Source organism: Engystomops pustulosus, chromosome 5, assembly GCF_040894005.1.
Source record: "Engystomops pustulosus chromosome 5, aEngPut4.maternal, whole genome shotgun sequence".
In the NCBI taxonomy this organism is placed as follows: Eukaryota; Metazoa; Chordata; class Amphibia; order Anura; family Leptodactylidae; genus Engystomops; species Engystomops pustulosus.
In genome coordinates this window covers 62877896-62904192 of record NC_092415.1, presented here as the reverse complement: position 1 = coordinate 62904192, position 26297 = coordinate 62877896, and the positions used below count along the sequence as shown (strand labels likewise).

The window sequence follows — 26297 nt, the reverse complement described above, 5'->3', positions numbered from 1 at the left end:
AAGATGTATCTGAGTGTGGTACTCATTCAGTAGAACTGAAACTGCAGATAGAATTCTGGATAAAAACCTGGACTTTATCTAAAGCTTCCAGTGAAGAATGCAGTGGCACAGGAGTCCATACTTATCTTATAGTCTGTACAATGTACAGGGGCACCCATATGCTACACGAGTCAGCAGTGACAGGGAAGTTCTCTCCCAGTGTATAGTGCAGGGAGTAGGGTATAGCCCCTCTCTTTGATATCCACTAACAAATTAAGATCTTATATCACAAGGTATGAAAACATGACATTTTTAAATTAATGATAATAAATAGAGATGAGCGAGCACTAAAATGCTCGGGTACTCGTTATTCGAGACGAACTTTTCCAGATGCTCAAGTGCTCGTTTCGAATAACGAGCCCCATTGAAGTCAATGGGAGACCCGAGCATTTTTCAAAGGGACCATGGTTCGGGAATAAAATGTGTTAATTAACTGAAAAAGAATGTCTTCTGATAAGTTAGCAGATGTATGCAAACATCTGCAATCTATTCTTCACTGTTCCGCGCGTATATTATCTCCCGACAAGTTAACAGATGTGAAGAACAGTGAAGAATAGAATAAAAACAGTGAACACAGGATGATTTAAGTGAAAAACGCAGTGAAGAATAGATTACAGATGTTCTGCACATCTGCTTACTTGTCGGGGTGATACGCTGTCCCGGGATCCGCTCCTCTTCTTCCACTGAAGTCTCCCCCGTGCTGCCCGATGTCTGTGTCCCCCGTGCTGGCAAATGTCTGTGTCCCCCGTGCTGCCCGATGTCTGTGTCCCCCGTGCTGGCAAATGTCTGTGTCCCCCGTGCTGACCGATGTCTGTGTCCCCCGTGCTGCCCGATGTCTGTGTCCCCCGGGCTGCTGCCCGATGTCTGTGTCCCCCGGGCTGCTGCCCGATGTCTGTGTCCCCCGGGCTGCTGCCCGATGTCTGTGTCCCCCGGGCTGCTGCCCGATGTCTGTGTCCCCCGGGCTGCTGCCCGATGTCTGTGTCCCCCGGGCTGCTGCCCGATGTCTGTGTTCCCCGGGCTGCTGCCCGATGTCTGTGTCCCCCGTGGTGCTGCCCGATGTCTGTCTCCCTGCTGCTTGATGTCTCCCTGCTGCTTGATGTCTCCCTGCTGCCGTTCCGCGCATATCTTCCGACAGGTAAGCAGATGTGCCGAACATCTGTAATCTATTCTTCACTCTGTTTTTCACTGTGTTTTTAACTTAAATGATCCTGTGTTCACTGTGTTCACTATTTTTTTTTCTATTCTTCACTGTTCTTCACTGTGTTTTTTTTATTAAATGCTCGATCTCGAGCAGGGGAAATACTCGTCCGAGCAACGAGCCGTTTCGAGTACCTTAATACTCGAACGAGCATCAAGCTCGGACGAGTATACTCGCTCATCTCTATTAATAAACATTAAGCTGTTAATCTGCCCTAATCACTTATAAAATATTTCCTTGGAAAAAAACTGCAGAAAATAAATAATGACAGAAGTTTACATTTCCTGGCAGACAAATCAAGGGCATTCTAAACTATTCCTAGTCAATGCATTACTAGTTTATTTATACTTTTTATGAAAACATAAGTAGTATTTCAATGTGAGAGCGTCAGCAACATAAAACCTATGCATTTATTGAGCAAATTCTATGTGACCACTGCTTCACCTCATCTATTTCTGAGCGTTATACATTCACATGTGAGTACAGAGTGAGAGAAATACTTCCCTCTATTACATTTGCAATATACTAGTTCTATTGCCTTAATAAAATGTAGAGCACATTATAACTGACCCACAATAATCGGTGCCCTCAACAAACATATTCTAAGAATATATATATATAACAAAATGTCATAACATAAATAGTAAATTAATCTCAATTATCAATATAGATCAAAAATCCTTTGTAATAGTCCTTTAAACCACCAGCTTGTGCGGCTCTACTTGTTCACAGATGTTAATTGTTCATTCCTTTTGAGAAATGCTGCTCAGCAGACAATAAACCACTATTCTATATATAATACAATCGTACATTACACAAACAATTACATAAACAAAATAAATAATATTAATCGTTTTTTTGGACCACAAAAAAATCAAATACATGACAAGGGTTTTGCAATCATAATATCCTTTTTATAGCCTTCTCAAAACTTCAGAACAGGTTGGGACTGCAATGTGCTCAATGGGTTGAACCAATATATACCAATAGAAACATAAACAATCCATCAACACCTACACACTACTTAACTCTGACCAGAATACTTCAATTTAATTTCTGTTGTCCTTTGGTCTGCTGGGTGAGGTTGATATAATACAATATATAGGGGGAGGATTTATCAAGACTTGTACTGGTATACAGTTTTGAGTCCCAACTCCTTACGTGTACAGAGAAGGGGCAGATGGTGCATTAGTTATAGCCTGTGGGAGTTCTTGACTTAGGTCAAAATGCAGTCTTATACCAGCCATACAAGTGAGATAACTAAAATGCATAACTTTTTATTAGATATGTGTTAAAAACCAACATCTAAATAATATCAAATAACAGTAAAATCATCCAGTGCATCCAGCCCGGATGGTCACAGTATCACTGGGATCAAACAATGTACACACCAAATCCTCAGATAGAAAGTCTCTTGATCTCTTACAGACACATAGATGTAGTAGAAAATATTTGCATCTTACCATACATGATGGTGTCTGTGGAGATATGGATGTGAGGAGAAATCAAAGCTGCCCCTACACTCTCCCTATCGTCCCGGAGTTGTCTCCTGCCCGTACAAGGGCAGTATCATTCAGACTTGCCCTATGAAAAATCCAAAATAAACCCGCATCCCCCCACCCTGACGCGTTTCTTCACACATGCGATTCATCAGAGGGTCTACATCGGTGAAATGCAGACATTAACAGTTAAATACAGTGGCCCCTGTTATGGAGTCACTAAGGGGTATCAAATGTGCAGAGTGACTAATATAGTGATAAGTACTCTGCAGTGGGGGCTCAAGTGAAGTGGCCACACTCATGATCCCTAGCTGGTCTATAGAGAGGTTATAATGCAGGGTCTGGTGAAGAATTTATCATGGCGCATGAGGTTGGAGTTTCTTCTAAAAATGACATTCTAAACATATGGAAATGAGCCTGATGGCCCCACCTTCTGATCATATATGCATGTCCGTAATTTGTTCATTTTATGGGTTTGGTGTTCATTTTGGTACTGCCCGGAAATTGTGAAGTCACCAGCTGTCTGCGGGTCGGTGGGCAGGATGAGGCTAAAATTAAGAGAGTGGGGCATGCATGGATGGTTAAAAGGCGGAGTCCAGAGGTGCTGCAGTTATTTAGGCCAGAGTACCTCCACTTCATCTCTCATTTTTAGAAGAATCCGATCTATCCCAGCAATAAGGAAAAATTGTGCCATCCCCTCACAGACATAACGAGCATGTATGTTTGGGCAGTCTACCATCAGTAAGTATGACGGTAGAAGTCCTTTAAAGCAAATATGGATGTCTACAAACTGTAGGCAAAATCTGCAAAGGACAAATGTCAAAAGTTTTGATTTAAATATTTTGCCATTGCTACCTGAGAACCTGACATAAGACATTCCCTAAGGGCCAGGACATATTTGTTGTATAGCATTTTTTCTTAACAAAAAGTCCTTGTGTCATAGTATTCATTTTTTAATCAATTTTACCAGCTATTATTAGGCATGAAATAGTTAATTGAAGTTTTATGTTGACTGATTGAAACATTGTCCAATTTACTAAGAAAATCTGTGCATCACAGATAAGCAGATGAGACTTTCAGTCTGTTTCAAATAAAGTATATTTCTGAGATAAATGTTGTCTGCGAGTGCTAATTCTACCTCTTTATCTCCAGGAGTAGATACTGTCATAATCTTTCCAACAATCTACATAAATCACAGAAAATGCACAGTGCAGGGGAAGTAAACACTGCCAGAGACTGTAGCTAGCCTTACAATCACAGAAATGAAAGGGGTTATTAGTGTAAGGTAAGGCCCGAGCTCCGAATGTCAATGTGGAAGGGCGATGTCATTGTTCACACCAGCAGTAATTCACCTCTCTTGATTCACACTAAAGTAATGCTGTTCAAAGTGTTAAAAGTAAATATAGTAAAATATTAATAAATGCATACATTAATTGGTTTAATAATAAATAGAAATGAGGGAGTACAATACCCAGACAATGTATCAAACTTATTTATCTGACACATGTTCCATACATTACACATTAAAATATTGTCCACAGAACAAACATGCAATAAAGTATTAACCCTTTCAGTACCGATGGTCAATGGTGCCGGAATGACAAGGTCAATTTTTTACATTCTGCTATGCATTTTTTTTAAATGATGATATCTCTGGAAAAGCTTGACATATCATAAAAAATTTTACTTTTTTTTTCAAGACAAGCAAGACTTTATCTTGATACCATAATCTTAATAATGACATATTTAAAATTTCCCAATAATTAACCACAAATGTGAAAAATAAGCTTTTTTGTGATTTTTCCAATGCAATTGTTTTTTAAAAAGCAACTTTTACCAAACTATAACTAATAAATATGTACAGCCTTTTTCCATCATTGCACTTCTGCAATAATGAAAAGTGAAAGTCTCCTGCAGCTCCTTCTACAGTCTGCCTTCTGCTGACTGTCTGGAGGGGGGCGCACTTCAAACGCTTATATCTCCTGAACCCTTGCACCTAAATACAAAATTCTGGTATAATATTAAACAGGAGTTTCCCCTCTATTATGGATTGTGTATGGATGCCTTCCAGAACCAGATATATCCTCTCTTTAAGTTATCATCGGCAATAGAAAGCTGCAATAACAATCAACTTTTTTAGTATAAATTTAAAGGTTGATATCTCCGTCTCTGTGAATCATCCATACACAATCCATATATCACATTGAAGGGGAAATTTTCCTAATTCGACACCAGATTTGTGTTTCTAGATGCCAGGGTTCGAGAGATATAGCCATTTGAGGTAGCTCACTGTCATGACTTGAATAAACCTTTCTGCGATCTGTCACAGTAAAAGCTGCTGTATGTTTATTTGGAGCAGTCCTGAAGAGGTTAAACTAACAAATACTGGAGTTTTGAGGTTCATGGTAATTTGGTCTAAATGGTTCTTCTTCCCCACCCCCAAAATTAGCTTCTGTTTCCATATCTAAAATTATGACTACAACAAGCAAGAATTTCCTAAGACTTTATCAATGCACTATCCATAGGATATGCAATGAGTATCATATTGGTGGGTATCTGACACCTACACGCTTGCATATTAGCTGCCAGTCGTTATGGTGCTCTGGCAAGTGCTGCAGCCTCTACATTATTTCAAATATATACTGATTACATTTAGAACATATAGAAATCGCAAAACCCATAAAAAAGGCGACTACTCACCCACCGCATGCTTCCACATTTGTAATATGGTTGTAGGTTTCCTTATGACCCACATATTGACTGAGGATTCACAATTATGTGACATGTTGGCCGATGGCAAAACTGTCTTAACGCTGGTAGATTTGCATTAGTTGTGGCGATGGCTTTTATAAAACTTTACAATTACGTAATAAAAATGGAATGATTGACTTTAAATTTAATTCACTAAAAAAATTTCTACAATCAGAAATGTGTCAGGCGTGCAGGACCTCATCACTGGGAGGAGCTAAAGCAAATCTAATACTAAAAAGTAATATTGTTTGGAGACTCTAGTACCCAAAAGATACAAACATAAGATGTCAGTATTACAAATTGCACAGGTAGGTATATGCTTTGCGTCAGATTTGGCAATGAGGTTGAGGTTTAAGTAACAGTAGGCCTGTGGGACCATCATTTTTAAGATAACCAAATGTAGACTCAATGGTGATTATACACAACACAATCTCTCTCCATGTAAAAGCCAAAGGAAAGACATCAAACACTGTATCCTAAATGACTTTAGTTTTACCTCTTGAGGCAATTTTAACGACAAATTATTAGCAGCTGTAAAAGGTTGTTTAGCATTTGTGTGTATTTATAGTGAAATTGTTATTATTACAGTTCTCTTACAATCGCCTGCTTAGTGAAGTTAATCGACTGGCAGATTGCACTTAAACATCTCCACAACGCTGACATATTCCACGTTCAATGTTCTCGCCGCGCCATAAAAGTTTTCTAATAACTGCCTCAAATCCTCTGAAGAAAATCAATAACTGAACAAAACAATATTACAAATTATGTGAATTATGTTATTTAGGAGAATTGCTCAGTTGTTCACATGCAGCAGAAAAAGTAAATTTTTCGTAGTTATACAATAGAAGAGATTGCCCTCAGTGCACCAGACAAACTATCAATGCAGAGGAAAAGAAACCAAACAAGCCCAAATGAGAGTATTTGATTCAGTAAATTAAGCTTACATAAAAAGGCTTACTGAATCATATTTTCTTTAGCTTACTGGGAGAAATAGCTCAGAAAAGGTTGACATTTATTCAGAAAAAATGGAGAATTAGAAATACAACTTTTCAGAAAAGTTTTATAATGAAAACTCATAAGTGGTGTCAGTACAGTCTGCTAGTAATCCAAATAAAGTTATATAAACAGGCAACAAAGACAGAATTCAATGGACGCTTTTAGCTGATCATGGATTTTCTTAATTTATTGTGAAATACGGTTAGTAATAATATACAGGAGAAGTGTAAAGCAAACCAGATTCAAGGGTCAATGGCATAGTTTACTTACAAGGCCACAAAACTGTCCCTGCTATATGTGTACAAAAAAGCATGCATACTAGCAAAACACTTTGAAAACTTTTTACTTCAAAGTTATACTAGAGAGTCATGCACTGTGGCAGATTATGGTGTTGTTACAAAGGAAGCTGTCATCAGGTTCTGACCTAGCAACCTAATGACAGGTTCCTGTATCATATTATCCCCACACAGCAAACATGTTTTCCTCAAAAACTTATCTAGTGCCACTGAGAAGAAAATCAAGTCTGAAGCGTTAATTAGCTTATTACCAAAGATGTAGCTGAGTCATTGGGGCGGTTCACGAAGCATTTGAGTCATGACATTATGTCATGTTCCTGTTCAACAACCTCCCTTCTTGTTGTCTTGCAGTTCTTAAATCTTGTACATGAACATCTAACTTCGGTTTCTTCTCAGTGCAAGATTTGAGATGTGCAAGGAGATTTTATGAACAGGGAAAAGGGACTCCATGGGGGTCACTTTTATTCTCTTATTTTTGTGCCATTTTGAGCACTTTTTTATATTTGGTCAAAAATGTGCTAGATGGTCACCCAGGGCAGCGGTTTTCCCTGCAACTTTTTTTAAATTCATTGTTGTGCCTAATATATCTTTAAAATTCAGATGAGGATGTATGAAAAAGTCACAAATTTTGGTGCTAATAGACTCCAGTCTCAAGAACACCTAGCAAAAACTAACACTTTCAAATATATATCCCTCTAAGATATATTAAACTAGCCGAAAACCCAAATGGAAGAAAAAGAGGCGCTAAGTCCCAGACTAAAGATAAATGACCCCCAATAACTCGAAGGGTTCTGTAAAACCTGTTATAGCTCGCCTACATCATTGGCAGTGAGGTTTCAAACTTCAATTTCTTCTCAATGGCACTAGAGAGGTTTATGGGGTAAAAAAAACATGCTTTCTGTGTGGGGGTTAAAGCCTTTATGATTTTTTAATTTGTTGGCTTAGATCATGCCAGAAAAGATATGTCCAACTGTGGAAAATATTTTGCACAAAATATGACCTGCCCCCTTTTGGCAACCCATGTCCCTATTGTTATACTAGTTGTAAAAGTGTCTAAGTGTGAAGAATTTTAGACACTTTTTTTGGAACAAATAATGAAACTTGTCTTTTTTCAAACTAGTTTCAAACATCTTTTTTTCCTTAAGACAGTCCAGATGCAGGCTGCACTGTGTGTATCTGTATCCAGGCATTCATTTATACCCCATGTACTATGCCCAGGGTCAGCTTCAGTTTTCAGTAGGCCCCTAGGCGACAGAGCCTCAGTAGGCCCCTTTGCAGTGAACTCATGTGGCGGCATTAAAAATTCACAAACTAAAACAGTCCTGTTCCCTAGAATATTCCCTAGTTTATCATGCTAAACAGCCCTCTCGTGGTTATTTTATATAAAGCTACCTCACCCCTATGGATTCATTAGATACAGCCCCCCTTACCTCCATGGTTTCCTTAGGTGGTTCCCCCCAGCAGCGCTAAGCCCCGGCACTTACACAGGTATGCCCAGTGCTGACGGCGGCCCTGACTATGCCAGATGTACTTTTATATAGAAGTTCTGACCCTTATAAATCCATTGTCCATCCCTTATAAATCCAGTTGTTTATGTAAATTAGGCCAATTAGCCCTCAGGGCTCCAGCTCAACCGCCCCTCAACATACCAGCCCCTCTACTTCCTCCAAAGCCTCCCCCATTCACTGACATCATCTGGTACTGTCTTTACAACCTAAGAGAAGAGAACGGTGGGAATTGCAGCTGAATTGTGGAGAAGGAGGTAGTGCACAGCAACATATATTGCACCGGCTTGAAAATTGAAGAGCGCTAGATAACGTAAGTGAATGGGAGGATTCATTGGAGAAGGCAGAGGGCTGGGGTAGAAGTGAAGTGGGAGTGTGCATTAGGTGGTTGTGCACTACTGCCTAATTAGCATTTCTTCTTAATAAGCATAAATATAAAAATTGAATTTATAAGCGATTGACTACTCAGTGCATCTATATGTTTGTTCTGGTATATGTATATTCAGACACCTAACAGACAGTGACGATGGTTTGGGGCGGACGAAACCTGTGGCAGATTCCCTTTAACAGATATGCTTTATACAAGATCTATGGTAAAAAATATGCAGGTGATTAAAAACAAAATACTCGTTTAGATGAAAAGCCAGATTTAGGCTGAGTTAAAAGAAGCAAATAGTCTTGTGCATTCAGGCAAAAGAACACATCTAAAGTACCCACGGATACATTTACAGAATATCTCTTATAGTACTCTACAAAACTAAAGTTAAAAATTAGCGTAGTGTTAAGTAGTAGAACAGTTTCATGTGAGTGTCTTTGTTTCATAGTGTTCAGTTCTAGGTTATGGTGCTTGAGCGAACCAGTTTCTAGACACATTTTGCTGAAAACATAGATCTCAGATTTCAGATTTATGTTTATAGCAGATCTTGAAAACATAAAGTAAAAGCATTTTTAACTGTCTTCCCACGATGTAACATGGCAGATGAAAAGACAGTAACTATTCAAATCCTGAAAAACTGAGCAATTTACAGTGTAAAAATTATAAAAATTAAAGCTGCTAAACATTTAGAATGTATGTATGTATTGCTGTGTATTTAAATGATACATTATTTATACTTCCCCTCTGCCCATCATCCATTGGGGTATAAAGGCATTAAAACAACATTGGATTTTATAGTTTTTTTTTATAGTATTTGTCAGTATAAGAACATACTAAATCAATAAAAATACCTGGTCCTTAAAAAGTCTACAAATAAGGTAACCACAACCTCAGATACACATTACAAAAAAGTTTCCAGAGTCACAATTAATTTAACAAAAATGAAGCCAATATTGAGAAGTCATGAGTGAAAAACTATTCCCCACCCATGAATTAATAGCTCATAGAACCACCTTCATGAAGTCATCATTTTCTTTATGACTAGATTGTCGAAGAGGTTGGGCCTACTCTACCTTTCAATTGCGATTCAGTTCTTTAAGGTTTATGGCCATTCATTTATGCACAGCTCCCCACAGCATGCTCATTAGTTTGAGGTTTGCATTCGAACCGGTGGCTTTTGTCGCCATTTTGTTGTAGATTTTCTGGTCTGCTTGGATTCATTGTCCATTGCATGATCCCGTTTTAGATTTTGACCATAAAGCCTTACATTTCACTATAGACTAGTTTGAGATACAGAGCAGTTCATGGTGGACTCCAAGGGAAAGGAAATTTATCAATATAGTGTAGAGTTAGACAAACTCTTTTGTAGAGTTTAAACATCCTATTGTAGACCTTCTTTTAGGTGGTTTAGTGCAGCTTAGACTTATTTTCACACACACCCTCATTCACACATGTTGCAAAAGTGTAAAAAAAAGTCTAAAAACCTCATAAATATGGCGTAAGGCATTTTTGAAATTTTTTTTAAGTAAAGGTGTGCCAAAAGTCTGGCCGAAATGGATTAATACAGTCCCCCAAGACTGCAAGGTGAAATGGTCCTATGGGTGCAAAACAGTCCTAAATCTTCACCCCCCACCCACCAATGAACTTGACAGCAGGTATTTGTGCTGAAATGTGATGTACCAAATAACTCCACTTTGCAGTTTTTCTGAATTTGGGTTACATTTGGGTGGGTAAATTCTCTTAAATATTTTCTCCTTGCAGATAATCTATCTCACTACAGAATGATGGATGTAACCATAACGTTGAAGCCACTTTTCACCTTCCTGACACGGGCCATTCCTGATACGCTTTAACATATCCAAGTGCTTTTGAAATTGTTTTCACATGACACTTTGTACTTCATGTAAGTTAAAAAATTTCGGTGGTATGTTTTGCATTTATTTATGAGAAAATCAGATATTTAGTGAAAAATTGGAAAAATTCTTGACTTTCGAAATTCAAAATGATCTACTTTTTCCACACATAGTCAAAAAAACTGCAAGAAAACTTAATAACATTCACCAAATGTCTACTTTATGTGTCCATGGTTTTTTATGGATACTCTCATTTTTGTAAGATGTTATGGGGCTTTGAACATTAGATGCGATTTTTCACATTTGCATAAAAAAACGCTAAATCCTGCTACTGATGGACCTGCTTTCAAGTCACTTTGAGAGGCCTAAATAAAAGTAAACCCCCATAAATTACACCATTATAGAAACTACACCCCTCAACGTATGCAAAACAACTTTTATAAAGTTTGTTAACCCTTTAATTGTTTTACAGGGGTTCAAAGTATCATAGTCTATACGGTTGAAAAATGTCCATCAAGTTCAATCAAGTAAGGTATTACATGAGGAAGAGATTGAATGAGGAAGGGATTTAGGGGAAAGAATATAACATAACCATCAATGTTATTTAGGTGTAAAAAAGGCATCTAGACCCTTGTTGAAGCTCTCTACTGTCCCTGCTGTGAGCAGCGCCTGAGGCAGGCTATTCCACAGATTGACAGTTCTCATAGTAAAAAATCCCTGTTGCCTCTGGTGATTAAACCTTGATTTCTCCAGACAAAGAGAGTGCCCCTTATTTTTTTGATTTGATTTAATCTGAAAGAACTTACCACCATATTATTTGTATGTACCATTCATATATTTATTGTGAGACACTGAAGGGGTTAACTGTGGATGGGCGGTATGTTTCCCCTAGGTTTTGCTATTATGCAAGGCCTTAGTGCTGAGGTTGGGTGTCCAGCACCTTGGACACAGGTGGTGGGAACAGCCCAATCAGCCTTTTTAAAACCGCTCAGCAGAGCTGGAAGTGTTGTCTCTCTCTGGAAGGAGGCTGGAGAGCACACAGCCCTGACCTCTGTGCCTGGAGCAGCCAAGTGATTTTCTATAGTGGTGAGTTAGTGAACACCTGTATAGTTAGCACCCTGACGGGTAGGATTTTTGTTTATTTAATGCCTGAATGTAAAGGCTGTTTTATTTTGCTGCTACAATAAACGCAGGCGAGACCTGTTTTGGACTGTACTTTGGTGTCACTGTGTTGAACTGCATCACAGCACCCCGCTACCACGGTCTCTGCTGGGCCAAATCTCCCACATAATATAAAATAATCATGTCCCCTCGTAGCCATCTCTTTTCCAGACTAAATAAATCTAGTTGTTTTAATCTTTCCTCATAACTAAGAATCTCCATTCCCCTTATAATTTTTGTGGCTCTACGTTGAACCCTCTCCAGCTTCAGGGCATCCTTTTTATGGACCGGTCCAGGTGAGGCCGAACCAATCCCTTGTACAGCGGTAATATTACAACCCTATCACGAAAGTCCATACCACTTTTGATACATAAAAAGATCCTACTGGCTTTAGAGGCAGCTGATTGACATTGCATGCTATTATACAATATATGATCTACTAGTACCCCCAGGTCCTTCTCAACAAGGGACTCTCCCAGATTTACTCCCCCAGGGACATATTTTGCCTTTTGATTATTAGCCCCCAAGTGCATAACCTTACATTTAACTACAATGAACCTCATTTGCCAAGTGGGCAAACATTCAGTTTGTTCAAGTCACCCTGCAGCCTATGAACATACTCCATAGACTGCATTACACTACATAGCTTGGAACCCACCTCCCGCCATGCAGTACTATTGCGTCAAATGTTGGGAAGGGGTTAAATGATTTGAAATGCTTATATCCCTTTCCATTATAATTCTACAAGATCATTGCTGATGTCTTCCTCTTATGTCCTTTTACATAAAATCATAGAGATAAATGAGGATTAAGGAATCCTAGAGCAATTCACATACTGTAAAGCAAATTATCTTTTCTGCATTAAATAAGCAGTAAAGATTTCAAGTGCAAATGTACTTGAAAAAATACAAAGCCCATTCACTATATATATATATATATATATATATATATATATATATATATATATATATCCCTCTTTATCGGACTGAAAATGGTGACCAGTAATTGGTCACATCTCACTGCTCCAATTCCCAATAGGGCTATACTTCTGAGAAATAGGAGAAGTGGCAGTATTCAATAGATGGAAAATTTTAGACACTTTCTTATGTATAAAGACTATAACATTTCAGCTTATTTTCTATTATTTCTATAATTTTCTTTATTTTATAGTAGGAGCTTGATTGTAAGCTGGCTCTTGTTATCAAATGACCTGAATTTATCAATATCTGAACAAAAATATTTATCTAACGGCAAACATCACATATTCATGCTCCAAGGCTGAGATCTTTAACATTATCCTGCATGACTGCATGTGCCTACTTGTATCTTGATTTTTAATCAATAAGACTGTATAAACTTGGCAGCAACAATCCCTTCAGACTGCAAAGTTTGGCAAGAGCGTTTAGATACGCTGACAGTAAGTAATAGTAAATACATTAAAAAGAAAGATGAATTAAATGTAAATATTAGAGATGAGCGGACTCAACATAAAGGTTTGGGTCAGGTTTTCAGGTCATCCAGTGCTACCGTACAGCGAATCCGCCAAATTGACGCCCCTACCTACAAGCTATGACTGTGATTGCCCAGGGTAGGCCCCTGTCCAATTACAGCTTTGCCAAGTAAATAAGGGCATCAATTCGCCAGGTTTGGCTGTATGGCCGCAAATCCGGCAATACAGGATGCACACAAAGTTTGGGTCCACTAATCTCTAGTTATTAGAAACCATAAAGAATGATACGTACTAATAACAAAAAGACTTTGTTGTGTTTTCTTTTATAACATATTACATATTAATACAATATGTGAATTTTCTTTTAGTTTTTTTAACAACATAGATCTCAATACAACACAAAGAAAAAATGAGCTGCACAGTTTCTTATCTCAAGAGACAAAGACATTTTCCTTTACACGCAACCTCTCTATTTTAGCAGTCATAATGAGTTCACACTGGACAACAAACAGATCAAATGGTTGTCTATAAAAATGATTCATTCATGGTGCCAAAAACAATGCTGCAGGAGAGATTTAGGAATAGGTTATCCTAGACAACAAAAACATAAAGAATTACATTTCTCACTGCAAGCGATTATTTCAGTCCCACTTCAATAAAAAGGAAATGGACCCCTAAGCTGTAAATCAAACATACTGTTTTACGTGAAACAAGGCAATAGGCCACCATCTGTGGCCACTTTCAAGTGCTCTTGGATTCAATGTTTTATTTGCAAACATAAAAGTTTGATTTCCAAAGTAGAAATGCATAATAGGAATGTACCCTATAATTATTTTATAATTATTTTTCAAGAATTTATGGAATGCTTCATGACAATTTTTATATTTATGTCCAATCAATTTTATTGAGCATTTTAAATGTATATACAGTAACAAAGCCATATAGTAAATAAGAAAATCACAAGAACATTAGGTAGAATTTGTAAATATAGTCTCGCAGGGCCACAAGAAGTCACATGGAGCTAAAGAAAAAATCATTCAACAGGTAGATTATGTACCTGTCTGAGTATTCCTGTATCTTTCTAATCTATGGAGGATTGTAATCCAGTAAGATAAAGGTGACCAGATGGATGATGCATTCAGAGTCCAAAAAGGTCTATAGCAGTGAAGATGAACCTTTTAGAGACCAAAACTACAACCAAAACCCACATATTTATCGCAAAGTGCCAAAACAGCAATTTAATCAGTAACCTAATGTATACCAATACAGTAGAAAGAAGGAGAAAGAACTGTCAGGCCTGGAGCAGGAGCACCAATGATAAGCCAGAAGTGTCCACACCTTTCCACTCCTCTTGTAGTCCCAGGCAGCACTGTTGCTTTAAAATAGTACTTAGCAAAGCAAGTCCTGGCCTTTCTGGAATTGCAGGAAGATGCCTCTCTGGTAATGGCCTAGGTGCCCACAAAGAGAACTCTGACTGCCATCTGTGGCACCTGTGCCATAGGTTTGCCACCACTGGTCTTTAGGATAGGTCAGCAGGGAAGGTAGTAATTCTGAGAATAAGGGAGGTCAAATGATGTATAATGGAGACATAACAAGGAAAAGACAGTAGGGCCTTTGAAATCTTGTTACACCTCAATGGTTCTGAGAATGCGGCTTCAAAGGGTAAAGAAGAATCAGAATGCACATACATAAGAGGAAAATAAAATAAGGAATGAGGTGATAAAAGGGAATTCAGAGGGGCATAAGTAGCAACGGAACAGAGAGGAAATAAAGTAACAGGCAAAAGGGAATGGAGAGGGAAAGGGAACTAATTTACTACCTCTCCAACCCCTTAGGTCATTCAACCACCCTCTAGCTAGTCTTGAAAACCTTAAGAGCCCCAGAACATGATCCATGGCCGCCACACCTTCAAGAATTTTTCTGAAGAACTGGCAACTTTTTCCATAAGTTCTTCCATATGGAATGTTTGCAGCATTTCTTGAGCCCAATCAGATATGGAGGGTGGTGAAGTGGATTGCCATCTATGAAGGATCACAGATCTGGTTGCAATTAGAAATTGTTTACAATATAGAATGGGCCGGCACCCAGCTCACTGTTCCCCATGATCGTGGATACCAAGTTGTTTGTGAATACAGAAATTCCCGGGACCTCAAGGATGGTGAAAGACAAAAATTCTTCTTTTATTCCATATACCATGACTAATACGGAGTCCAGCCTCCCCGGAAGAGGAAGTCTTGCATACTAGGATCTTATGTAACTCACAGAAACCAAGCAGTCACCAGCTGATGAAGGTTCTGGTGAACCGAAAAGCATATTTCTTATTGTAACGCTTATGTTTTGAACTGTATACGGAATTTCTTTATTTGCAATTAGCAAGTAAAAGGACCTTATCTGAATTTAAATGGTTGTTTTTTTATGCAACAAAATCAATAGTAAATATATAAAAAAGCCTCACCACTCTGGACTGCACCTCGAACCACTGGACCTAACTGACATACTGAGTTTAGTTCAGTGATATGAGGTTCGGTTTCACCAGCACACTTTGTGAGTTTCTTGGACCGCTCAGAGGCAACTGACCTCAGATTGTCAATTACCACCCACAGGACTGCCCACGTGACTACTAGGCCCAGAACAATGAGGCATTTTGTTTTGCCACAATTAAACTAAGAGAATGCTTGGGCCTTTGAACAGAAGCCATGACTTGATTGTTTTTCAATTACAGAGAGGTAAAAACGGACATGAATATGGCTTAAGCATCAATAACAGCCTAAAGTGGCCATATACCTTCTACAGTTGTCAGTTGAATGCTTATTCTGAACCCACTCTTGAGGACCTATATCTCTTCTGAGTATCTTGAAAATCTCCTACCTCCAGTGTTTCCTATCAGGGCTGCAGTGGGACAAACCTTAGAATGTCATGTGGTCCTTCCAAAAGTCTCTGGTTTTGCTGAATATATAACATAAGGGCACATTAAAGATGGCTACACACCTTCAATAGCTGTCAGGGGAATGCTGTGAACACTAGGTAGAAGGGAGTCACTGCCAGACCCAAATACAATATCTTATCCAAATATCTGTATGTATGGAACAAGGTCACAGAGGCTGCAAAATGGACAAATTTTGTAACCTTTGCTCAATGGTTTGAGTTGGGGGAATTTACTGTGTAGCCACATATTTTCTTACATTAGCATTAAAAAGCTAACCGTAAGCAATAACTGAGGAGGTCATGATACAAAGATTCATCAACCTTGTGCCAGCCTTTAAACCACTTTCTTTGGAACCAATCTACTTCCTTGAATTCGTACTTAAAATAAATTATTTCCCTTAAATAATAATTTATCACTTTGACAAAAAAGTTAAGACAATCTATTGTGTATCTTGAGGAATTCTCAAACTTTCCGGTCGAGTGATGTTCTTCAGGTTCCTGGCATGGTGCTTAGCAACCAAGTACTATTTTACTGTGTTAAAATGCCAGCTGTAGTGACATGGGCACATTTTTACATTAATAAAAGGTTTAGAAACTTCAATCTCTTCTTTCCAATTATTTATGTTTTAAATAGCCTTGTTATTTTATATTTACAATGGGGCATTTACCATGCCTTGTATAGCTAGATCTAAAGCCTTGTATAACTTGATCTACAGTTTGATCCAAGTTTGGCTTGGAAAGTGGTACTAGTGGTCGTTGTATGTTTTATGTATGTATTTATGTTTTAACCCATATCTACTAAAAATTAAGTTGTAAATGCTAAATTCTACACCAGGCCAGACCTGGAGTAGAATTAATCTACGCACAGAATATATACTAAGAGGCTGAAGCCGGTGGTGGGGAATGTCAAGCCTGATGCACCATGTTCCCAATCTTGTAAAAGGCTCCCCCCCCCAGTCTGATTAAGCCTGTTCAATATGTTTATCAATTGGATTTCACTTTCATTACAACATTGTTAGGCTAAGCTCACATATATGTTCAGCATATTCCATTCCACATTACGAACTGTGCGTTTTAGTAATTGATGCGTAACAAAATGCATCGGAAGGTCCATTAAATTCTATGGGGAAGGTGAACGGATTACTTTTCTGTTTTCAGCTTCTGTTACACTCTTCTTAAATGGACACAGGTGTGAACTGGGCCTTACAAAGATATAAATCACAATTAAATTAAGAAATTAAAATACTTTACCCCTTAAGCTCATCATTAAGAGGAATAGAGATGGTGCACGGGCTGCGCCTTCTCCATACATGGCGGATTGTTTCTGCATTATGCAGAATACATACAAGACTTGCATGGCTGTAACAGAGCAATCTAAATCAGACAATTCCAGACATAGGATCTTATTCAGATGTTGCAGATTAACTTTATTCTGCAAAACAGTAGTATTGCAGTATATTGAATGAGCAATCAGACTCCCTAGGATTCAATTATCCCAGGGGGCCTAAAAAATAAAAACAAAAAAGTTTAAAAGTTTAAAAAAATTACAATCCTTTCCTTAGAATGGAATAAAAACATGTTAGGTGTTTACTGTGCCTTTAATGTAATCTGTAGATGCAAACCTTACTATTACTGTTGCATATCAAAGATATAGTGAGAAGTCAGCATTTTATGGGGGTTCCATTTCATTATCTGATGACTGATGCCACAGCTGCCGAGATGTGTGATGTTAAATGTAAATAAATAATGCCGCTTGGCCTAGTCTGAGATGTTCTGTGTCTCCTACACCAGCAGAATGTCAATGCCATCTTTATTATTTCCTACAAGTACTCAGAGGTTCGCAGACAGCTCTACACTGTTTATCCTACCTTGTGAACTGTACAGGTCAGCGCTCCTATAAATCCCTCTTTCCATTCTCACAACTGCTCAACTAATGTTCATGTAACTATCAAATCCTACCATTAGCCATGGCAAACTAGGAAAAAAGATAATGCCGTTTGTTCACAATGATTTTTATTCCAATCTTAGGCTGACCTAGCAGCCTGGATCAATAGCTGAAATCCTGTACACGTCTCAGAAAAGAATAATATTCTAACAAGCAGCTTAGTGGAAAAAAAGAAGGAAGCCGGGTCTCTATAGAGAAGTGACTAATCAATTGTCAGGGCCTACGGTAACTTAGCTAAGAAAGATAATGTAGTTTTTGCTGAAATTGGTTTTAGAGGTCCAGGAACAGCTGTAGTCTTAATTATTGTGCGATATTATAATTATTATTATCAATAATAATAATTCCTTTATTTATATAACGCACACAAATTCCGCAGCGCTATACAGAGATTGCCAAATCGGTCCCTGCCCCCAATGGGGCTCACAATCTAATCAACCTACCAGTATGTTAAATCTACAGGATGCTGAAAACTTAGGCGGTGACTAAGGCTACATTTACATCTTGTCTTCTGTACACGTTTAGCATATACACAAGGAAAGCTTCTGACTTACACAGTAAAAGTGTCCATAGACTTCTACTGGCAAACAGAGACATCCTTATGCCACCATCTGCACAGGAAACACTGGATGAAACACATGCAAAAACTCTGCATTTTTTAATGCTGGAAGTAACGGTATATGCTCAGTGAAGGCCATAACAGCCTATGAGGAACGGGTGCAACTGTATGGCATCCATCACTGGGGTATGCTCAGCGGAAAACTGCAGGTGTTTCCCTGGTAATGTAAATATCCTTTCAAGGGGACAGGCTAAACCAGATAACATATCCCACTCTATGAGCTTACGATAGGATACACTGGTGCCCTCTGTTGTAAGGATAAATTGGGAATCCTCCGAACTTATCCTTTCAAAGGAGTAAAAAACAAGACAAGTATCTAGCCTAGTGGAGCAATGGACATTAATGTAACATCCCCTGGATATCAACAGACGTTATATCTGCTTCCCCTTCCGAGAGTGAAGAGAGAGCTGCTTCTCACATGAATTTGTTATTCTATAGTTGCCCGTAAGCAAATGATTGGAGAAGAAAACAAAACAGCATAATACCCAAGACTGTGCTGTGTCAGATAAGTTACATAGGGAGTCTCAATAGTAAGCGGAGTTGTTTTGCAGAACTGGGACCAGGAATGAATGGTATCTTCAGTTTTGCTTTTGACTAATGTATATAGGTTTCCTCAAGGGTGGGTTTGAGATAGATAAACTGAACTGGTGACAGTGACCGATATAGATTGTGACAATACGGGTATGATATACTGATGCTATACATGATCTGAAGCAACGTGTGAAGTGGATACACTTTCCAACCAATAAATGTGATGAGTGTGCCCTTCTTTTCTGCACCTACTTAATAACACCTCTTTCGGGTCCCGGGAATAAATGAAATATAGTGATCGCCCGAAGAATGTCTTAATTGAATACATTAGGGTGACCAGAAAGAGAAATATATCCTCTATCTATCCATGTATCGTAGGAAGACAACTCAGAATACATAGCCACCTAATGTCAGTGAATTAAACAGTTTGCTTGTGTTCCCGCAGACATGGTATAAATCCTGTAAATCCTTTTTCCCTAAAGTGATTTAATAAAACAAGACGCTAACACAAAGTTAACAAGCTGCACCAATACTGTCCTTGTGGTGGTTACTATGGAAACTGCATCAAGATCTGCTAAAAACAAGATATTATCTTGAACAAAAATATAATAAATTTTCCCACAGTGCAATGTGGGAAAATGTTTATACCAGTTCAGAGCTTGGGATTTGTTGGGGATTTTGTATAGAACTTGCACTATTCTGAAAGCAGCTGCAGGTTTGATGTGTAGTTTACTTATAATCAATCATCCTAAAGTATCAGCTACTTGTCAAAATTGCACTTGCAAGTATAGAAAGTCACCAGGACAACATTCCAGAATGCATAAATGTAAGAGTATCACTTATTGTAGAGAGAGGTCTGGTCATGACAGGTTATTTGTACCTACACTGGCCGTGCACTACAGGCGGCTGGCACCTAAATGCTTCATCAGCCTTCAGCTACCCCTGTAACTCCAGCATAGATAAACATATGTTTGGTTAGGCTGAAAGTGCAAGTGTGTGAAGAAACAAAAGCAAGCTGCTGGCAGACACCCCACATAGCTTGTGGCTTATCTTCTGTGAAAACTGGAGATTAAAAATACAGAATGCCTGCTTCTCCTTCTCCCAACATCATCCGAAAGTCAACACAGCCGGTTTGCATAAAACAGTCGGATCATGTGACCAAAACTTTGTCCCTATTACATTATTTCTTGGTTTATGTGTCAGAAACAGTCAGACCACGCTTTCACATTAGTTTTCAAGTGCTTCATATTTTTTACCTAATGTATCCTTACAATGAGGGATAGCAGTGTAGTCCACTGTATGCCCATAGAGTGGGAGATGTCTTCTAGTTCAGCACCCTCGCCTGAAAGTTAGAGGACGGGTGAACATTGTCAGCAGCCAGTGATTGGATGGATGTTCAAGGTGTCAAACAGATGCCAGAAGGAAGCCAATATCGTTTTTGCACACATTCATGCATGTCCAAAAAAAGAGATTTGAAAGTAGACTAATAACCGCTGCATTTTTAAACATGCTAAGGGTGCATTTACATGGCCGTCTAGGTGGATGTATATGCGGCCACAAACACGTCCCCATAGACAACAATGGCGGCCCGGCAGTAGTACGGTGCCACACGTATGTGGCAGGGTTCCACATCCCCTTCTCCAGCAGGGCAAAATACAGAAGACTAAGTTGATCAATGTTCTGTGTAGTAGCCAGGTGGCATAACTGCTAACATCACTCCCATTATAAATTTGAGAGATTTATTTTCTAGCAATCAAAATTTGTGGACAACTGTTAGTTTTTCTTACATTTTTCTTACCAGTGTGAATTTGTTTTTATAATACAGTGCATCAGATCTGATGAGTAAACAAAGAAGTAAAATGCCACATGTGTAACGTACGTGCCAAAACGTTCCTCTATCCGCAATTGGCAGAATAGGTGGCGTTAATTTGTGTGTGAACTGTGGCTTATTTTTCTCTGTTTTGATTAATGAGCCACACCCTGCTCTTTGCATTTCAGCCCTACACAGCAAGGGTTACTAGCCTGATGGTATGTCTGGGAACTGCCTTATATACCTGCCTACTCCCATCAGACCTTGCTGGTTATTCAGTCTCATCTCTGTATCTACGGTTTTTCTTGCTGTTTGCTATGTTTTGACTTCTACTTTGCCGACCGACCATTCTTATTGCTATACTATTCTGTACCTATGCTGCCATCTTGGTTTTGACCCGGTTCCATCTGACTTCGCTTGTCTGTCTGGATCTGTTGCTTGTCCCTCAGTGTTGCGTCTCTCCCGGTGTTATTCCGCTTTCCCTTTCTCAGACTTGTGTTAGTATTCTGTGTACCTGTGTGAACACTAGTCTAACTCAGTATTTCTGTTACCTGTCAGCTCCACCGTCCAGCAGCTGCAAGACGAAGTAAGTCTTCCCTGTCATGTTGTAAGGTCACTCAGTTACGTTCCTGAGAGTGGGTTCGCCCTTGTCAGGGTGGTTTATCTGCTGTAGGCAGGGCCTTAGCTGAAGGGACGTCACAGGGTAAGTTTGTCCCCATTTATATATATCAATTAGTTCTTGCGCTCCCTCTAATGGTTGGAGGTAGTCAAGCATGACTAAAGTCGGCTTTTAAGGCTTCGAAAAATTGAATGTACCTGCATTTGGTATTGCTATATTAGTTTGAACTACAATACTACCGGGAAATATGGACCTTTTTTCATATATTTTGTATTCAACAATACACCACTTCAAGATTTTCCTTCCAAATGTAATTTGATGTTGTTTTTTTCTTATTTTCAGTTTGCATATATTTTTTTATTGGCTGGAAGTAAACAGAATAAATTTATGAGAGATACTTCAGCCAGAAAGGGTTTGATTTCCTGTCTAGATTCATGATTATACAGAAATGTGAGATTTAATAGACAAAGATTTAGCATTACAGAAGCAGGAAATGTAATTTTATGATATAGACTTTAATCTTGATCCCATGAAACAACGAGACACAATACAAGCCTATTCTGAATTACAAAGTAAACTAGTAATAGTAGATAATATTACCCGATTAAATATTGTATTATAAAAGGGACATAAAATATATGAATTTCTCAATATGTGGCCATGTTGAAGGTGGGAAAAGATAGACTTAATACAGCAAATAATGGAAAATAATCTTATGGGAGTTGACTGGATCACATCTGACTGCAGGAAGGTAATACATTTCTGACAGCATAGAAATGATTCTACTTATGCAGTATATGGGATTGTGCCTGAAAGCAGGCTAATCATTCAAATCCATTCCAAAGCAGTCCTTAATAATATAACATCAGTGCACAGTGCATAGCAAATATACTCTAAACAGCACTAAACTTGCTATGGTTGTACCGTGTGTCTCTCGGTATATAGAAATGACACTAACCATGCACTACTGAATTCCATCTACCAACATTAATTCATACAAATATAAATAAAAATATATACCTTATATACTCGAGTATAAGCCTAGTTTTCAGCACAAAAAAATGTGCTGAAAAAAACAAACTCGGCTTATACTCGAGTCAAAAAAATAAATATATCTAAACCTTTCCGGCGACCCCTGTATATCTTCTGTGCGATCTGTCCGGCAGCGGCGGCAGGCTATATACACAGGGGCAGGGTCTGGCAGGCTATATACACTGGGGCAGGGGCTGGCAGGCTATATACACAGAGGCAGGGTCTGGCAGGCTATATACACTGGGGTAGGGTCTGGCAGGCTATATACACTGGGGCAGGGGCTGGCAGGCTATATACAGTGGGGCAGGGTCTGGCAGGCTATATACACTGGGGCAGGGTCTGGCTGGCTATATACTATGGGGCAGGGTTCGGCAGGCTATATACTGGGGAGGCTGTGACCAATGCATTTCCCACCCTCGGCTTATACTCGAGTCAATGGGTTTTCCCAGTATTTTGTGGTAAAATTAGGGGCCTCGGCTTATACTCGGGTCGGCTTATACTCGAGTATATACGGTAGTCTCGTTATACCACATATGGATGCATTTTTTATACACTACAAGGCAATCTATAGTGTCACGGTAGGTTATGTGGCAACCTACTGTGACACTATAGATTGCCTTATATGTATTGTATACAAAATGCATCCATATGTGGTATAATAAGACTATCTAATGTAAACCACACAGTGGCAGATTAAGTGTCCCACGGGCCCTGGGCTGTTCACATGACTAGGGCCCCCTCAGCATTCAAACCAACATGTGCCCGGTTGTTAGGACTTAAGTACTACTCTTTATCCTCTGTATACTCTATATCCTTAATCTTGTATTGTTCACAAAAGTAATTTAATGATGAACCTCAAACATGCTGTTACAACCCATCCCCCTCAGATGCCAAAGGCCCGGGCGCCCGCCCATACCACCTATATGTAGATCTGCCATTGAAACCACACCATAAATAGAAAGTAAGGCTAATGAAGTTGATCCATAAACATTTGGTACAACCTTTGGTAACAAGCTATTCCATAAGTTGATTATAATACATGACCCCGTCAGACCAACACAATTAATATGCATATGCCATATATACACACACACATATATATATAAAATACTGTGACCTCTCTATAAGCAATGTCACGTTTCCTATTGTTCTATATGCATAGGCCCATTTACTAATGCCCCTGCGACACTTTCCTTTTTGACTTTGCACATTCTTTTCAGTGCAAACTGCTTGCACAGGTATTTCTAAAGTGTCAGAGACACATTTCTGGTGCACGGGAAACATTTGTGTTACAGCTGTACTATCTTGCACAGAAATGGGTGTTCCTGTTCACAGTTGGACCATGGGACACATTTATCACGTCAAGTGCGACAGAAATGTGCAGCACGTCCCATGTTAAAGTTGCACCAAAAAAAAGTTGTGCACTCTGTAGGGGAGCCCCAGATTCATGAAGAATCTGGTGGCCTCTGCACACTACACAGGCAAACTTCACATAGTGTGTCATAGAGATCAAACCATAATATTCAATCAACAAGTTTACCTCATGACCTGGATTATTCTGTTTAGATGGCTCTAGACATTTCATCATCCGAAACCAATATCCCTCTGCAAACCTCTAAAAGCTTAACATGAATCACACTTTCTCTTTTTTATGTGATATGCAATAAGGTGTTGCCTGTAAGGAGTCTGTTCTGAATAGAGAGTCTGAGTCAAGTACGGTATGTTTCAATTAAACTACTCATTATTTCTACCCTATGAAGCACATATGTATGTTATACAGTTGGTCCCTGACTTAAAAACACCAAACTTATAGACGACCCCTAGTTACAAACAAACCTCTGTGTCCTGTGACCTCTGGTGAAACTCTCTGGGAGTAGGTAATTTACTGAACTATAGCCCCAGGCTGGAAGGGTCAACATAAGAGTTATCAAAGGCATCTAGAATGAAGCTTTCTTATTAATCTATTAATCCATGTTCCCATGATACCCCAAAATTATAAACTGTCACAGAGAAAAAAGTCTGAAGTTACACTTAAAATATACCAATTCCAACTCATATACAAATTCAACTTTAGAACAAACCTATAAAACCTATTCTGTATGTAACCGTAGAACTGCTTGTATTTGTTCCCTTTTCTGAATACTTATCCGAAGAAGCCACCATGGCTAAAAATTAATTCTTAAAAATGTTAATGATCTTGTTGTGCTCTGTGTATCATTTAATCATTTTGCCCCTATATTTATTTTCTTTTACAAAGCAGTGGTGTAATTTTTTTGGTCTTCAAGACAACTCAGTTCTGCTACTCATACTTTTGCGCTGCCCAGCATGAGAAACACAATCCCTTCAGGGAAAGAGTAAGACGAGGGCCGGGGAGCAGCATGTGCCATGTCTGTACATATAGGAGTTGAGATCAGGAGGAGAGCTCGGAGCAATGGAATTCAAGAGGATGTGATTTATAAAGCCCTGTGCATGAAGAAGTAAAGAGGACAATCTATACATGAAGGGATGGAGAATGGGAGAATGACCCCATGTTCAGTGTACAGGACATCACACAAGCTAGAGATTACCACCAGGAACATGTATGGCTGTATGGTGGGCTTACATCTCAGCTACAGTACACCAGGAAGCAACTTATCTTACTGTAAGTAAACGACTCACATTCAATTTTTAAAATTTGTAGGACCCCTTTGAATGGCATTATCTATGTAAATGAGTTATGAGCAGGGATTAGGTGCTTATGATGTGACCTGACAAAGCTGTATACTACACATTGTAAAGGAAGGATAGGATGATCATACATATTGACGTAAGGCTGTCATTATAAAGTCTCTTGTGGACTTTGCATTTACTGTAAATGCAAAGTAAACTGTTCTTAAATTTCAAGATGATGACCTGATATTACATAATGCAGTGCTACAATGAATATCAGATCATGTAAAGACTAGACACAACTACCCATTAAAGATGCTTAGTACTTTGTTTAGTTACCACTGGAAGTGAAGCAAAGAATGGTTATCATTTATACAAAATCTCAAGAAACCCTTAGTTGTAGCAGGTAAAGTCACGTGCCCTCTGGAAACTTCATATACAAATTAAGAATTGCACAACAATTCAATTTATGCAAATCCAGCAAAAAATAATTCTACGTTCTGGAGTAAAGTTCCATGCTATTGTTTGACTTTAACCCACCTCAAACTAAACTGAAACGGATTGCGTTTATGGTGTAAGCAACTACTGTACATAAGGAAGTGGTTATAAAGAAAAGTTCATTAAAAAGACCCCCTCCTGTTTTATTGTGACACAAAGGTAAAATAAACCCAAGCAAAGTCTTTACATAGGTTAATACTGAAAGGTAACTGTAAAACAATCCAGATTAAAAATTTGCAGTAACCATGAATTTTGCTGATAACAGCAAGCAATTACATTGCCGGGGCGAATTAGCCACCCACACACCGAAGCTGCCGCTTTGTTCTCCATCTTCAAAGAATCAACCACTTGCATCTGGATCAAATGATTAAAACAATTCTCAGACACTCATCAAAGTGCCTTCCCTTTTACTGTTATTTAATTTAATTAGTCCTAATACAGACACGGATTTACACAGTGTACACTGCGTGAAAAGTAATCCCTAGAAACATATTCAAGAAATTAATCAATTACATTTTTTTAAGAAGATCTTTTCCTCTTTTTTTTGT

At 38.7% G+C, this 26297-nt stretch overlaps 1 protein-coding gene across 7 annotated transcripts in view; it reads right to left on the bottom strand.

Annotated features, from left to right (window-relative positions):
• PTPRM (protein tyrosine phosphatase receptor type M) overlaps positions 1-26297 on the bottom strand; it is a 490017-nt gene that overhangs the window by 205370 nt on the left and 258350 nt on the right. The window lies entirely within an intron of this gene.